The sequence below is a fragment of the Magnolia sinica genome, chromosome 8, assembly GCF_029962835.1.
Source record: "Magnolia sinica isolate HGM2019 chromosome 8, MsV1, whole genome shotgun sequence".
NCBI lineage: Eukaryota > Viridiplantae > Streptophyta > Magnoliopsida > Magnoliales > Magnoliaceae > Magnolia > Magnolia sinica.
The window spans coordinates 34,868,769-34,886,591 of NC_080580.1; the positions used below are offsets into that span (position 1 = coordinate 34,868,769).

Consider the following 17,823-nt stretch of genomic DNA (forward strand, 5'->3'; position numbering starts at 1 on the left):
AGTGATATTTGAGTAATAGTTTTACTTGGTGCAACAATCAGGCCGGTAATGCTTGGGTTTAGGCTCGTCTTGATAGAGTTTTCTTGCAATGGCGATTGGCTATCTTGCAATCCTCAATTCCAGGTCCAGCACCTACCCCGGGTGAACTCAGATCACTCCCCTTTACTAATCATGATCCCTAGAAATCCCCCCCCACCCCCTTAATAGCAAAACCATTCCATTTCTAATGAATGTGGATGCTTCACTAGGGCTTTAATCAGGTGGTTCTCGATGCATAGATGGAAGATCTTCATGAGCAGCCCATGACAAACCTCTTGTTGAAAATCACGAAAGTTAAATGCAGATTAAGGGAATGGAATAGAGCTGTTTACGGTAATGTTTTTCAAAATCTCAGAGAGGCCGAATAGAAGTTAGCCTCGTTGGAGGACCAAGCGCAGTTAGGATCCTCCGACATTAGCCAGTCCACTATATCGGAAGCTAGATGTCATCTGGCCAATATGGAACTAGTGGAAGAAATTTTCTGGAAGTAAAAATCTCGAAACAACTGGTTATCAGAAGGAGACCGAAACACCAAGTATTTCCACCTTTAAGCCACTGAGAGATCCAAACGTTCCTCCATCTCAGAAATTCAGCTCGACTCTGGTTCCAACATTTCTGACTCGGCCTAGATTAAATCGGCAGCAGTTGGCTACTTTGCAAAGCTTTTCCAATCGGAACATCATGCTCAGAATGCGCATCTCCTTTCAAACGTTCCAAGGTTGTTGACTATGGCTGATAACGCATTTGTTATGCAATTACCCTCTATGGAGGAGGTCAAGCTCACTGTTATGGATATCCCTATTGGCAGGGCCCCTGGCCCTGACAATTTGTCGGACACTGTGGGCTTTGATATCCATAAGGCAGTCACACACTTGTTATAGGGAGGCAACCACCCACGCGCTTTCACCACTTCTCTCATCTACCTTATTCCAAAGGTGGCTAACCCCAAGCATTTCTCTGATTTTAGATCGATAAGTCTATGCAACTGCGTCTACAAAATCTTCACTAAGGTTATTGCTTCTCGTCTCACAACTATCCTTCCCAAGCTAATTTCTCTTGAGCAAGGGGCTTTTGTTAAAGGAAGATCGATTGCCGAAAGTATCGCTTTGGCTCAGGAAATTTATCGAGATATTGGTCGAAAGGTTCGGGGGGGAAACATTATCCTGAAGCTTAACATGGAAAAAGCATACGACCGAATTAAGTGGGACTTTCTTAAACAAGTATTGGCCAGTTTCGGTTTCGGCGACTCTTGGATTGAAATGGTGGAGAAATGTTGGACCAATGTTTGGTTCTCGGTCTTGATCAATGAGGAAGGCGTGGGTTTCTTCAAGTCTTCCAGAGGTCTACGTCAGGGAGACCCTCTTTCCCCCAGCCTTTTCATTCTGGTCGTGGAAGTACTTGGAAGAGGTTTCTCAAATCTGGTTTTAAGTCGGGCTTGTTCTCCTTTCAAGCTTAAGTGTGGCTGCAAGCAAATCACTCATCTACTCTATGTGGACGAGACGATACTTTTCCTCAACGAAAGTAGATCCTCAATTATAGCTGTGGCCAGTTTTCTCTCCTCTTATCAGTTACTCTCGGGCCAAAAAATAAATCCCTCTAAAAGTTGCTTCTACCATGCCCCTTCTCTACCTTCAGGCAGAAAGAGATAGATGGAAATGATCCTTGGTATGAGTGGATGGTCATCTCCGTTCCTTTACCTCGGCGTCCCCTTTTTCACGGGTAGAAACTGATTTTCTCTCTATCTCCCGCTAATAGCTAAGATTGAATCCAGAATACTTGGTTGGTCTGCTCGCTACTTGTCTCAGGCCAGTAGATGTACGCTAATCAATCATGTTCTTGGCAGCATCCGTTCACTCGATGGTAGCAGCTCCTATTCCTTCTCAGATTTTGGATAAATTGGAAGCAAAGATGACAGATTTTTTCTAGGGCTGGCAGGATGGAAAAAAGAAGCTCCATTGGCATAGCTGGAACAGGATTACTCTTCCAAAAGAGGAGGGTGGGCTGGGCATCCGTAGGCTCAGGGAGGTAGTTAAAGCCCTAAGACTTAAGATGGCATGGATGCTGCTGTCCTGCACCGGCTCCAGCATCTGGGCAGATTTTGTTCTTTCAAAATATGGCCTACCACGGACTGAAGGAGTTGGACACACCCATTGGTATGACACCTCCCCGTTATGGAAGCAACTAGCAAAAATGACCCAGCTAATTGAGAATGCTTCTCAATGGTATGTTGGGCTGGGGGAGATAAATCTTTGGACTTGCAATTGGTCAGGCCTTGGCCCCTTAGCAAATCTCACTCTCCAATCGATCCCCACGGACATTCTTCCTCTTATAGTCAACGAGATCCTCACTCATGATGGTCCTCAAATTACAAATCTCGTCACTAATCTTCTTGCCAGAGGACGTCTTGGATCATTTTACCGCCGGAGGTTTCTGTACTTCGCCTGGGCGGGACGAGCGTTTCTAGCCCCACGACCGCTCGGGCCTTCATTGTTAAGTCTGCCTGGGCTCTTTGCGGAGCTAGATACAATAGTCTGCAGTGATCCAACAGAATTTGGAACACGATTCTTCCCCTGAAAATCTCAATGTTCGTTTGGCATTTGACCCAAGGAGCGGTCCCAACAGATAATAGAATTCAAAGGCGAGGTGTCAATCTTGCGTCAAAATGTTGCTGCTGCGGCCTCGATCATTCTCCTTCATTTTCACATCCGGAAACCATCAACCACCTTTTATCAGTGGGTTCCTTGCAGATAGAGTATGGTCGGTTTTCAACTGTATCTTCAATTTCCACCTTCCCCACCAGGTATCGGTCTGGGAATTGAAAGACTTTCTTCTTGGTGGAATGTTCTGTGCACTGGAAGGAGTCCTTCCCGTATCCAATGTGTGATCCCTTGCCTCATCCTTTGGGAGCTATGGAAGGCAAGAAATTCGGCACGTTTTAAGAATGTCTACCCCACAGTGGATAGAATCGTCAACCGCATCTTTTGGTGGCTTGGAAGAATTAGCTACCAATGCCCTGGAGCCAAAACCTTTTCTAGAGCTGACCTCTCCTCTCTTCATCGTCTCAACATTCGGCATTGCACCCCTGCCCAGAGATCTTTTCAGGTGGTAAAGTGGTCCAGACCACAAGTGGGTTGGATAAAAGTCAATATTGATGGAGCCGTGTTGGGGAATCCAGGTGATTTTGGAGGTGTTGGGATTGGCAGGGATTCCTCCGGCTCCTTTCTCTTTGCTTTCTCCCATGGGTATGGTGTCGGGACTAACAATAGAGCGGAGCTCAGGGCCCTTTTCGATGCAATGCATATTTGTATTAACCAGGGTTATAATCGAATTTTCCTGGAATCTGATTCGAAATTCGTGGTCGATGCGTTCTTAGGAAAATCCTCCCCATCTTGGAAATGGAGATACTGGTAGACCCGGATCAATCATTTGAACGTAAGGGGCAATTTTGTAATTTTCCTTGTTCCGAGGGAAGGTAACGGCCCTGCCGATGGGCTTGCCAAGGCTGCAGCATCGTCCCAACAAAACTCTGCCTACCTCGCTTTCTCTGAGCTCCTAAGAGTAGTTAAAGGGCTATACAGATTAGATGCGATGGGAATAGGATCCTTAAGAGAAATCTAAGTGCGGAGCTCTTTTCTGTGGTGTGTTGTACAGGGTAGGTATTGTTCTCCTGGCTCCTTTTTGTCCCCAGGAGTCCCTTGTGTTCTGTATATTTTGTGCTTAATATTAAAAATTAAAAATTAAAAAAAAATAATAGCCTTTCATGAAAAGACATGACTCTTTGTCCTATGGCGGTTATTTCTGTACCCATTCAGATAGAAACAGTTATCCAACAGTAAAAACTATATCCACATGAGAGACACGTGACATATGTGTCACATGTATAATCATGTCACAATTACTCTCAATCAATAAAAAGTTAATAAAACAATAGGGTAGACCCTAGTTCAATTCCAGTTGTACCATGGCCCAAAAAGTTTGAACCGTGTGCCAAAAATTTTGTGGTGCATATCAAGTGTTTAATGAATATTTTGATATAAGTTGCCGAGATATTTTCCTTTTTGTATACAAAATCTTGCTTAAAATTATGTTTTGATTGTTCATGGTTGTTTCTGCAACTTGAAATTTTGGGTGATTGCTGCCAAGGGTTGGCTGTCATAGACGTGGTCCGTCAAATTTGAGATAGAACGTGAAGGAATATATGGTTCTTGCTAGGACAACTCAGGTTGCTTTATACGCCCAAGACTAATTTTGTTGCCATTCGCTCAATCCACCGAATTGGAATCACGGAGGGATAACCTTTGTTGTGCCATTCGTTGCTAACATCTTATGGAAATTGAAGCACCCAAAGCAGCTTATGCAATTGCCGCGCATGTACCATGTACAGTGGTATCAGACACTGTATTTGTGTTATCCTTTTTCTTTTTCTTTTTGTCTGAAGGAACAAATAATCAAAAAGGATAAAAATACCGAGATAGTTGAGGAATTGTCGACGAAGGGATAGAAAAAGAAAATTATGCACTAAAACATTAGTCCAAACGAACAACCTTTTTTCAAAAACACACTCAAATATATATCTTACCACGTCTTCGCATGATTCATCGTCCTAGTCAAAATTCTTTCCTGTCTCTCCTCTTCAGCTCTTGGTGGACAGCTTTTCCTTGGCCTTTTGGATCTTCAACACCTTCTTCACAATTTTCTGCTCTTAAACAAAGAATGCACGAATGATCCTTTCTCTATCTTCACCACCAGAAAGAACTCCCCCATAAGCTAGATTCAAAGTTCTACTGTTTCTTGACAAACTCAACGTCTTATATTCAGCAGGTCTCAGGTTCTTGGAAAAATTGGATTGAGTCGAGTTGGACCGACTCAATGCCCACCTCTACTCACTGAATACCGGGGGTTTTGACTACCCTCGTCTGGTTGGATTTGGTAGCATAGCTGTGCCGCTTCCGATACGTTAACCGCTGCACCATCTTCAAATCTCTCTCTTCTCTCTCGCCGCTGGAGTAAACGAAAACGAGAAGGCGGAAGGGTTTTGTGTTTTCCTTAGCCTATATTGATTTGACAATTTTACAAAGAGTCTTGAGCACCGATGGATGTGACAAGTCTTCCATCCTTAATTCCGGTGTCCTAATCTAGCCATTAAATCCGAGACCGCTGGAAATTGGATATACTCAGATTGAAATATTCCAAACCTCTCACCATTTAAGGCATTGTTATTTTTTCTTTTCTTTTAATTTTTTATTTTTTAATCCCCTTGTATATGGGCCATCTCTTTATCAGTTGCTTCATGGGGGTGACATTGAAACAACCTTCGGTGGGCTGAGTGCATCAGAACCTTACCATGCACATGCGTAGTCGCATTTGGACTTGTTTGCATCTACTTGCCTTTTTCGACCATCCATTAGGTCCAGTCTACTCGGGCAACCATTAAAAGAAATCATAGTGCTTGGATAATCCAAATGTCCGGTCAGTGGCTCACAGAAATAGACAAGATTGTTCATTAAAGATAGGCTCTGCAGCCAAGGATGTCTAGCACCATCTGATTGTTGTGGTTTTTTTTATGTAGCAATGAAGGCAATTTATTAGACCTAATAGATGAACTGTGAGATGCCAAGTCAATCATAATGGGCATGGGAAGGTTTCCATGGAGAGTCCCTTAGAAAATATTTCTCTTTCTAAGGAAAGAGTTAAACAATCATAATGGTAAAATAATTCAATCTAAGAGTGTCATTATTGGGTATCCCCCGTCCAGTGAAAGGCCCTATCATCACGTGGATGGTTTGGATTACCGACCATGACAATAGATCATGTAGCAGTTGTCCCCATGTTTCTATTGTAAATATACATGCATACCCGGTTTGCTGACGAGCAGCTCTGCGGTCCCGCAAAGGTACCTTATTTCTATTGGAACTCACGGAAGTACGGAGAACAGAACCAAACAATATAATCACAATCGCACAAGTAAATTGAAATAGGGAACAATTTAAATTTACATGAAAAAACTCATACAAATAAAAATCATTATACAAAGCAATAATGTATTATAAAAAAAAAAAAGTTACCATAGATGAAATCTTACCGATTGAAGCCCAAAAAAAAAAAAAAAAATTAGCCTCTTCTCTCTTCAATATCCTCTCAAACCCTTAAGCACAATTTGCATTAACCATGATCCCATTTACACTCATGTATTTAAGCAAAAATGAAAATAGAAGCAATTCAAGCAAAAACTTGCAAAACTGTGCAACACGTCAAGCCGTCGAGTCAACCAGTCAAAATCCTTCAATCAGTTGGGTCGACCTATTGACTAGAATTTTCGATCTATCGAAAACACCAAAAACTGTCCAAAAAAAAAAAAACGGAATTAATTCGATATATCCTTCAACTAGTCTACCAGATTTTTAACCAGTATAAGGCTCTTCTATTACATACTCCTTGTTGGGAGGAGGAAGAGGGGATATCCCCAGCTCTCGGAAAATCAGAGTGTGGATCAACGGCTGGACTCTTGGGAAAATCATCACTTATTGTATACACTTTGTCTTCACTCACTTTTTGTCAGACCTATAGAAGTCACATAGAACTTAAATTTCTCTACAGGAAATACTTTGGTAAAAATATCCACCAAATTCATGCTTGTATGTATCTTTTCGAGGGTTACTTCACATCCCTCCATCACCTATGAGATAAAATGATGATGCACATCAATATGTTTAGTTCTAGAATGGTAATTTGTGTTCTTTTATAAATTGATTACGTTTTCGCTGTCACGATTAACTAACACAGTCTCCTACTAAAGTTCTAACTGATTTATCATTCCCTTTAACCAAATCGCTTTCTTAAATGATTTTGTCACTGTCATATACTCAGCTTCAAATGTAGAAAGAGATACCACAAACAAAAGTTTAGATATCCAACTGATCGCTCTACCTGTTAACACGCAAACAAGTTACCTGAAGGCGACCTTATACTATCAACACTAGTCACATAATCTCAATCCACATAACCTATTAAATTGTCCTCTGATTTTTCAAATGTCAAGACATAGTCCTGCGTAATTTAAATATGTCGAAGTAACCATTTCAATACTGTCTCCCAGTGTTACTTATCGAGGTTAGACATGTATCTGCTAACAACACCCACCACATGTAAAATATCCGATCTCGTATAGACCATAACATTCATTAAGTTACCAACCGCACTCGAATAAGGCATACGAGACACATAACTTATTTTTCTTCATCTATTTCAGGGCACTGTTAAGAAGAAATCCAAAAATAAGCCACGTGAGGAGCTCCATTATGGAGTTTGTGAATGCAGGAAAGGAAAAGTGAGGAGACATATATGGCATGGATTCTCCCATATATATACAGGGAGGTGACTTCTCGTCCGTTGATGATTTTTTTGTGGGCCCAGTTTTCGGATTATTTTTGGGAATTTTTTTTTTAAATTTTTTTTTCGTAAACCGCGTCTCTACTTTGGTATATGGACTGAAAAGCCGTTAGTCTTATACTATTTCTCAAAAATTGTTCTCGATGGGTCAAATCACTGTCTAATTGCCATGGTCAATAGAGGGACATTTTTTTTTTGAGAAAACTGAAAATTTTCATATATGGGGATTAAAGTGATCGCATTTTTACAGAGGGATTCGGGTTGGCTAGAATAAAAAGCGACTGGTCCAACCTATCATGAGGAAAGGAAATCTACACAAAAGACACTACCAATTTCTCAGGGAACCCAGCCCGACCCTGTCTAAGAAGATGAGACCTTTGGTGTGAGGAGAAAGGTCCGCCAGAGAGCACGAGAGAAAAGATGATTGGATGCCGCTGCCCAGCCTGGCCATGGCATCCGCGGGGTCGTTGCCTTCCCTAAGAGAGTGGGAGAAGGTCACCCTGGCAGAGGCAGCTAGATCATTGATCCTGGCGATCCAATAAAGCCATTTCCACCCTGAGGTAGTCGTACTTGAGAGGAATTTGCAGATTAACTCCAAATCCGATTCGATAATGATCTGATGGTACCCCTTTGAAAGGGATAGACATAAATCCTCGTGAACGGCTCTGAGTTCTGCATGTGTGTTAGAAGCCGTCCCATAGCCTTCCGCAAAGGCAAAGAGAAATCCCCCCGAACTGTCTCTGCAGAGACCCCCACCACCTAATGGGCCTGGGTTCCCAAGGGAAGACCCATCGACATTAAGTCTTACCCATCCTGCAGGGGGCCGCTGCCATCTGACAATGGAAATGGGGTGGTTGATTTGCGCGAGGGAGAAGAGGGGAGAATACTGTGGATAGAGGGATCGGTTCTTACTGGGGGGTTGAGCCTGCTTTAACCCAGCCTTCTCGTTGAAATAGTTTAGCCACCATGCAATGCGGGCCCGCAGCACCTGATTGGACGGCGTGGTGCCGGAGAACTTTGCTGCATTCCAAGCTTTCCAAACCTCCCATAGCATGACATATGGAGCTAACTTGTGGGACAAGGAGGCGTGATGGCCCGCCGCGAGTGCTGACCACCATTGGACTAGACGCTGATCAACCGTTGAGGCGCGTCGGGTGTCAATGCTGAGAGATGAACCAATGTGTTGCCAACCCGTTTTAGCAAGGTCACCTTCCAGAAATAAGTGGGATATTGATTCGCAATCGATGCTAGGCTGGTTAGGATGATGGAAGATTCATTTGAACCGCAACAGACACATTTTGATGCCAAATGGATGCCTTTCTCTTGAATTCGACTTTTCACCAGAACTGTTTTCACAAGAATTTTCTAGACCAAAGTAGATATTTTCAGTGGAAGGGAGGGGTGCCAGATCCATCTGGCCCACTGCTTTCTCGGCTAGCCCGATCTGCAATAGTTCTAGGCGGAGGAAACCGAGAATTGTCCTAATGGGATGAATGGCCAAAAAGGTAAGTTAGGGCCCTAAGAAGTGTAGAAGCCTGCTTGAAAAATGAAATCCAACACCTCTTGGGGCAGAAAGGACAACATCGAACAAGGGGGGAGAGGGCCTGCTTTGCCCAGAAACTAATTTATCTTTAGCTGGCGCAGGGAGGGGGGAATAAGGATTCCATTAAACCCCTGAAGAGGACCAAGGCCCGTCCAATTTGAACTCTAGAGGTTGCTGTCTCCCGCACCTATCTGCAGTTGCGCAGCCGACTCCATAGAGGGGAGTAGACGTAGGATTTGTTTCCAAATAGGGGAGGCAAAAGCAGGGGGAATCCTTTGATCGTTCTCACTGAGGGACGTACCGTATTTAGCTGCCATGAAGCTACTCCACATCCCCTGAACAGGATGGAAAAGGAAGGACCAGACCATTTTTTGTTTGAGGGCTTGCATGAAATCGGTCAGCCTCTTAATTCCGAGTCTCCCTTCCTCCTTAGGAAGAGTGAGTGCCCGCCAACTGCGCCAATGTAGGAAGAGTGAGCGCCCGCCAACGGCGCCAATAGAGCGACATATGACATGCTTCCATGTCAACCAAGTCACAATATACTTAATCTTTATAATTCTTACCAATTGAAAATGGGACATTGCATTGTTCTATTTCCTTTGTCTCATTTACCTTTTTTATCTAGCCAAACAAGTAAAGGAAATGAAGCTTTATCGTAGGTAGTCGTAACTTATCCGCCATTACTTTTGAGACGATGTTTTTGCTATTACCACATTTATGATTACATCACAAACCTTGTTGTTGACGATACAATGCATGCGGAATACACACACACACACACGCACACATATATAAATATATATTGTGTCATTGCGGATGCACCTCCTTCCTTAGAGTGTACAATAATTGCCTCATGACCAAGGATTCGTCATGATCCTCGGGCAACCATTCTTCATCTCATGAACAAGGCCGGGAAAGCGGGTCTCCGCCGAGGCCTCTCAAGGATTTAAAGAAGCCGACGCCTCACCGTTAACCAGACCGAAAACCACACATTGCCCTAGCAATTCTCAACCAATCTAATCCACCGTGGGCTAAAGCCACAACGTGCTAGGACCTTTTTGAGGAATCCCCAATCAATTTTATCATACGCTTTTGCCATGTCTACTTTCATTACGATGTTCCCGCCCGATTCTTCTGTTGATATCTCTAAAAATTTCCTACGCAAGAGCAATCTACTTGGTAATGGGCCAACCCTGGATGAAAGCGCCTTGCTCCGGTGAAATCAGGATGGGAAGGATAGAGCTTAACCTGTTTGTAATAACTTTGGTGATGATCTTGTATAGATAGTTGCACAAAGCTAATTGGTCAAGTCGGCGAAGTTCGTTGGGGAGTTGGACTTGGGAATGAGACAAATGAGAGAAGCATTTACCGTGCGAGGGATCGTCCTTCCCTAAAAACATATGCAACGACGTGATGAATATCTTGGGCTATAATGTTCCAGCCCAAGTAGAAAGCTCCAGAGAAACCATCCGGGCCGGAGGCACCGCGCAAGGATGGAGGATGCGGCCTGGTGGACCTCGAGCAAAGAAGGGATGGCTAATAGCTCGTCGTTATGATGTTGAGATAGCAGATGAGGGATGGAGTCTAGAAGATCGCGCAATTGGTGCGCTTAATCGCAAAGAAATTGATTCTCGAAGTGGGCTACCGCCAACCATTTGATTTCAGATGGGTCGAAGATAACTTCACCGATTGGTTTCTAATTTCTCCGATTTGCGCTCTTCTTTGCTTTTTCATCGCAATCGCATGAAAGAAGTGGGTGTTGTGGTCTCCCACCTCCACCAGACACTCTAGACCTCTATTTCCAATACGCTTCTTCGAGGATTTCAAGTCGGTTTAGTTTGGATTGGCATTCTCTAATCTTCACTGTAGTTCGGCTTGCCGCATACTGTCTACCGATCGCCCGCAGATCGCATTCAAGTTCCGAAAGGTCCTTCTCCGCCTTAAGGATCTCGATTTGGGATGTCGCGGAAAACTTCCTTATTCTAAGTTTTTAGAGCCTGTTTCACACTCTTGAACTTAATGAGGACATTGTACATCGGGTGGTCATTGTGCTCCGATTCCGTGTCGATTGCACTACTCTGGAGGGCCGCATGGCGCAGCCACCTACTTTGGAAGTGAAAAGGCCTGGGGACAGATGGGGCTGCTTAGGAAACTGACAAAAGCAAAGGGGCATGATCTGAGTTGACTCTAGGTAGGTGCTTGACGAAGAAGCCTGGGAAAGAGCGCAGCCAGATGTTGCTGCAACACTCTGTCAAGTCTCACCCAGACTCATGAGTTACTTGCTTGGTTGTTGGACCAAGTAAAGAGGCTACCTGAGAAACCAGGATCAATTAGACCCGCCAAATTAATTGCATCAGAAACTCAGAAGCACTAGCTCTGTCAAACTCCCTGCGGCTCCGACGCTCAGCAACATCAACGATGGCGTTAAAATCACCGCAGACAGCCCAAGGGCTTTGCACCACTGACGAAAGAGAGGCCAGATCATCCCATAGGGATCTTCTCAAAATGCGCACGCGCCTAGCATAGACAGAGGTAGCATGCAGCTAGGACAGAAAGTTCTGCATGGATAGGATAATAGACAAGGATTGGTCAGATTTCTGAAGAATAGAAAGTGAGATTAGATTGCTATAGAAGATCCATATTTTTCCTCCCACATCACTGTTAGAATAGGAGGAGTGGAAACCTAGGGAAAGGCCAACACCAACTCACCGATCATCCCCGAGCATGGGCTCCAAGAAGGTCACAATCCCCGTTTTTTACATATGCAGACCTGAGACCTGCCACCACACCGTTCAACTAAAGTTTTAACATCACTAGTAAGTAAGAAAATGACATGTGGCTTCTTAAAAAAAAAAAAAAAAAACAGTGAGAAAATGACAAATTTGTCTTCCTTTAATGGTCCTTTGAGTGCCTGTAAAGTCTTTAAGTTGTAAATGAATTAAAGATAATCTAATTACAAGGGTTATTTGGATGTATGTATTTTTCTAGAAAGGCTTTACAAGCCGTAAACATATTAAAGCTTTTAGATGGTATCTTATACCCGATAAAAAGACCATGTTTTATATTTCATCGAAAAGTCTGTACAACTAAAAGTGCATTATACATGTTATAAAACAACAGTTAATATACACTCATAACATGTATATGATATATCAAATCAATCCATCATGTACTTCCCTTAATGCTCTCCTATGACCATAAAAAACAATTTCTCCATTATTAAATGGACCAGATGAGGAAAGTATGGGGCGTCCATCATTAAAAACTTCTACATTGCATTCGGGGCCCACTATGATGGGTGAAAGACATCCAATCTATTCAGTGTTTGTATGATTTAATGCTCCCTTAGAGCCCTAAAAGAGTCAAGTCCTTATATGATTTGTAGATTTTGGAAGGTTCACCGCCCAAGTTTTATTGTATGAATATCTACTTTATTCATTGTAAACACTTTACCAGCTACCTAAACACACAATATGTTAAGTTTACATTATCACTTAAAAAACATATAGAATAACATGTAAACCGATTACACCTGAAAAGTAAGTCCAGGGACAGAACCAATGCCCTATCTCCTTTTGTTTGAAAAGTATGCCCCATCTCCACCCTATGGGTTTAATCTTTTAGGAATAATCCACTAAACTCCAACAATCCTGAGATAATATGGTATAGTATGTGGAGCAATTGATGCCATCTAAAATGTTTTCCTTGCTTTGGATGGTAAAATGGTCCAGATATAGAATCTGCACCGCTCAAAAGGGTAGGAAGATACAGAATTTTTGAATCACCATCATCTGCTATGGAAACTGCACCACTCAAAAGGTCAATCCAACATTTCAATATTACACCAACAATCACACCAATACAGAGAATGAACCATGAATGAGCCCTAAACGTTTTAAGCATTTCAAGCAATCTGTGACTTGGCACACAACAAAAGCACTATTTACAGCAGCAAAATTAGCCTTGCAGTCACTCGTCAGATTCCATCCAACAATTGGTTAAATGACTAGCAACAAGCAGTAAGAAAAATATTCAACAAATTCATTTCATTAGTTTCTTTCAACTTCCATGGATTGTATGGTTAGATAGCCACATCAACATTTCAAGCACATGTATGGATTGAAAGTAAATTAGGAAAATATAAGGGAAAGCAGAAAATGCACTGGAATGATCCTGACATACTTAGCAGGAGGTTGGTGCAGATATTACTGGGATTGTATGATTAAAATTTCCTAATAATAGAGTATTACAGATGGAACACATGTATGGATCCAAAATCTTCTTCTAATGAGGGCCCCATTGGAGAAAATTCTTCTCATTTGGATGTTGACTATTGGCTAGTCTTGTGTTTTCTGGTTGCTCGTCTTTATCTGATGTGGAAGGAAGGACAAGTCTATTGAGGAAAGAGATGTGGACAAAACAATGCCGTGTATTCTCTGCCACTGAAAAGTTCAAGAGAGAGAAGCTATGCCCGATCTCCACCCCCATCCCCATGAATTTAATCTTTTGAGGACCAATGCGCTCAACACTCAGAATCCTAAGATGATACGATATGGTGTAGCCCATGGAACCTGAGCATGCTTAAAGCCATCTCGCACATAACACGTTGAATAAAGATGTATGGGACTAGCTCATGTCTATGATTTTTATTCTTAAAATCCGTTAAATTGAATATCTACTCCGTCAGATCTGCTCAGACATGTACGGGACTAGCTCGTGTCTATGATTTTTACTGTTAAAATCCGTTAAATTGAATATCTACTCCGTCAGATCCGCTTAGATATATTAAAATATTTAGGCAACAATAGAAAGAACTTGTAAATCTACTGATTACTTTTGCCTCCGCGCGACTTTGAAGGTCAATCTGACAGTTCCATACGACAGTAAGGGAAAAGGATTGGCTGGTGATCATGCCACCATGGTGCTGTGAGCATCACCGTAATGTATGTGTTTTATATCCACACGGGCCATCTATGTTGGCACCTCATTTTAGAGCATGTTCTAAAAAAATAAGCAGATTCAAAGTTCAAGTTGACCACACTCCAAGAAAAACTGGGGATAATGACATACTCAACTGAAACCTTCCCGGGGCTATTGTGATGCTTATTTGCCATCCGACCTTTTGATTAGGTTGCACAGACTTGGATGAAGGGAAAAGAAATATATATCAGCTTGATCAAAAACTTTTATGACCCCGAAGAAATTTTTATTGGTGGAACATTTAATCTCCAATGTTTCCTTTGGTGTGATCGAATTAAGCTTTGGATTTGCTTCATTTTCGAGGTCGCTATCTAAAAGGAGCTGACAAAATAAATGGATGGTATGGATACAACACATATATATCACGGTGGGCCCAATAGATCCCAGGACACTAACTAAACGGCTTCCAAGATCACACCAATACAATGATAAGCCAGCGAACATCATACCATGCACCAAAAGATCCATTACAGCACCAAAATCAGCCTATAGATCACTCACGCCCACCAAGTTTCTATCCAACTAGTGGTATACGATTTATTATTATTATTTTTTTCCACACATTGCCACATGAGCACTTGAAAACTAGTGGCATGCAAATATTTTACACACACCTTTACATGAGCGCTAGCTTGAACCTATGATGTCAGTGTTGAAACGCAATACATATACAACTATGTCATACATCGAAACCCACAATCCCACTACTAATGCTCAGGCCTACTCAAAATATTGATTTTTCTTAGCCCAGTCTTAGCCCATCGCCAGCTTTAATCATTCTACATATTCAACATCAATATCTACATTTTACTAATAAAAATATTCAACTACATTTTTTTCTATTAAATTTTTCAATAAACTGTTGGACGACAGATTGTACAATAGACATGTAAATATATTTGCAGTGAGATTGATGCAACCACATACTCAAAGCTGAGGAATCCGATGGCATGTTTAAATTAACCACACAGTCAGGAGGACCAGCCTCCTCCATCCTAGATCCGACGGCAGAGACATGGCCTGAATCCAGTTGCATACAGCATGCACCTTCTCAATCTAGTCAAGTACCCATCATTTTCCTACATGAAAAGAAGTCGTCTACGAAGAAAAACGGATACCCTATCTCTTCATGACACACTGAAAAATAAGTGTAAGGACAGAAGCAATGCCCTGTCTCCTTCTCTTAGAAAAGTATCCGCCCAATCACCACCGTATGAATTTTATAATTTAGGAACAATTCACTCAACACTATGAATCTTGAGATAAGATGGTACAGTGATGCAGGGTTGAACATGGTGAGGTGTCTTTGTCAAGGGGATAACTCACCATAAATAGTAAACTTACTACTTATAGACAGTCGTGAATCCTACTAAACATCACGGTTTTCAGCCAAAAATAGTGTCCTATTTGGCTTAACCATACTATTCTCCTAATTATTCTAAATACTCTTCATGTTGGACACAACTCCTAAAACCCAGTGGATAAAGAGTTATAATCAAAACTAAAACTTACTATAAATAGTAAAAACGAAAATAAAATGGGATTTCAACCAAAGATCTAATAGAATCTCACAAATTCGGCATGGGCAACCCGGCACGGCCTAGTTGGGTGGCTAAACTAGCTCGTCCTACCCCAAAATCATATATGGCATGTCGGATAACTCATTCTGGTTTACGAGAGACGCTTGTTTAAGGTGCTGACAGTCCGGATCACTTCCGCCTCCAATTGGGCCTTTTCTGATCCATCTTGGCCATGAAATAGTCTACAACCCATTCTACATCATATAGTGCCTGGAACAATTGATGCCATACGAAATGTTTTTCCCTACCTGGGGATGGTAAAATGGTGCAAATCAAACTTTGATGGGATGGTACTAGCCTTTTGATTATGCTGAGAAATTGAAGTTTGATGGATTGAAAGTTAATTAGGGAAATACAAGGAAAAGTTGAAAATACATCACATAAGTGGTAGATAAACTCACATCAGCACTAGGAAAGCAAACTATTTGCATTTACAAAAAAAAAAACTAAAAAATGTCCTATAAAGTATGCATAGATGGTACATCTAATGGATGAATCAGATATCACTCAAACATCATACTAGATCCCACATAACTTGAATGTATGGTAATTGTCATGATGTGTATGTGAAATTCATTCTTAGATGGAAAATTCCATATTACGCACAAGGCCAAAACATTAGACCGACTTGTGATTCGGTAGCCCACACCAAAGAAAACAATTGGGAGAGAAGTCCATTCTTGATTTTTACAAGCACCCACTGTGATGATTATATGAAATCCGCTCTAACCATTAGATTGGCCCATCAAAATTTATCATCGAGGCCCAAACGTCAGGTCCATCTGTTATTCAGGTAGGCCACACCAAGTGTAACTGTTTGAAAAGTAAGGATTGTACTACACATCTTTTGCAATTGTGTGGTCCACATTTCACACCCCAAGTGCAAGGTTGTGATGTAGTAATAAACTCGGTAAGATCGAGGTCGAATCCATAGGAATCTGAAACCTGTACGTTATCTGAAAATAACCAGATCTAGAACTAAGCTAAGATGAAATCTAAACCAATTGTGATTTGAGGAATAATGGTGAAATATTAATCTAAACTTAAAGAATTCAGAGAAAGGGAACTAGGGATTCAGAGGATCCACTTGTAGAGATCAGGGAGATCTTATGCCCACTTCATGGATATTATACTGAACTTACTTGATATAGTTTTCAAGAGATGAAAGGTATAAGAATTAGGTATGATTCCATCACAAATCCATGCCTAAGAGACAAGGTAAACAACAGAACTTAGACCAATCCATAACCAACTAAAAGATGTATGAGTGTTAGGAAGGATTCCATCATCCAACCATGTCTATGAGACGATGGCGAACAACAGGGTTTCCGAACATCAAAATAAAAGGAAAAGAATTATTCAAGCCATCACAGATCTACTGTAATTTAAATCACAACAAACCATTAATGACTAAAAGAATTTCTTAAATCAAAACAGAGTCAATCAGTTCAGTTTAAATCAAACCTGTAGAAGCTCCCATCACGCCACAAGCTTCACCTCTTAGCCCTAGCTAAGAGGTTTAGCCTAACATAATCAGACTAAATCTCAACATAATTCATAGGAAAAAGAAGAAAAATAAAGAAAAAATATATAAAAATTCTAAACACTTCTCTCTCCACCTCTCTTTCTCTATCTGACATCCCTTGTTCAAGCACACCCCCTTCTCCACGTTTGGAACTCTTTTTATAGCTTTTGGAGTGGTGGAAATCGGATTTGGGAAGCTATCGCACGCGCAGCGAAAGCCTTTTCGCAGCCAAGTTCGGGGCTTCATAACTCTCGCGTTCCTTGCATTATTTCTGTAAAATCAACGTCTCTTGAAAGTATTTTGGCTGGCCTACACGATGGACGGTTCAGATCTGCCATATGATCAAAGATGGTGGGCCACAACTGCCTGAAAAATCAGATTTCGCGGACGTGCGTAGCCTTTCGCATGTCCAGCGCTGACGTGATCGGTGGGCCCCACAGAGATGTTTTTAAGAAAATCCACCCCGTCTATTAGATTGCCCTCGAAATTTCGGTAAGAAACGGATGGTTTTTCATGTCCATAGACTCAGAATCAGAGAAGAAATCATTCAAACATCAATTTGAACGTTGCAGGGCAGTCCACTTATGGCCTCTGTATCGCGCACGTGTGCTTGCATGGGTCCAAAAGTTCAGCATAGGTTTGAAGAATTCATGGCCCTCTACACGATGGACGGATTGGATCATCCGTACGATCATTTTATGGGATCCACTAGCATCCGCAAAAATGGACGATGTCCGTCCGTTTCAACAGCGTCAAACGGCAATTGC

At 41.8% G+C, this 17,823-nt stretch overlaps 1 pseudogene; it reads right to left on the reverse strand.

Annotated features, from left to right (window-relative positions):
* Nucleotides 1–4,484: 4,484 nt before the first annotated feature.
* On the reverse strand, nt 4,485–5,072 carry LOC131253960 (large ribosomal subunit protein eL34-like; annotated as a pseudogene).
* Between the last annotated feature and the right edge of the window lie 12,751 nt (nt 5,073–17,823).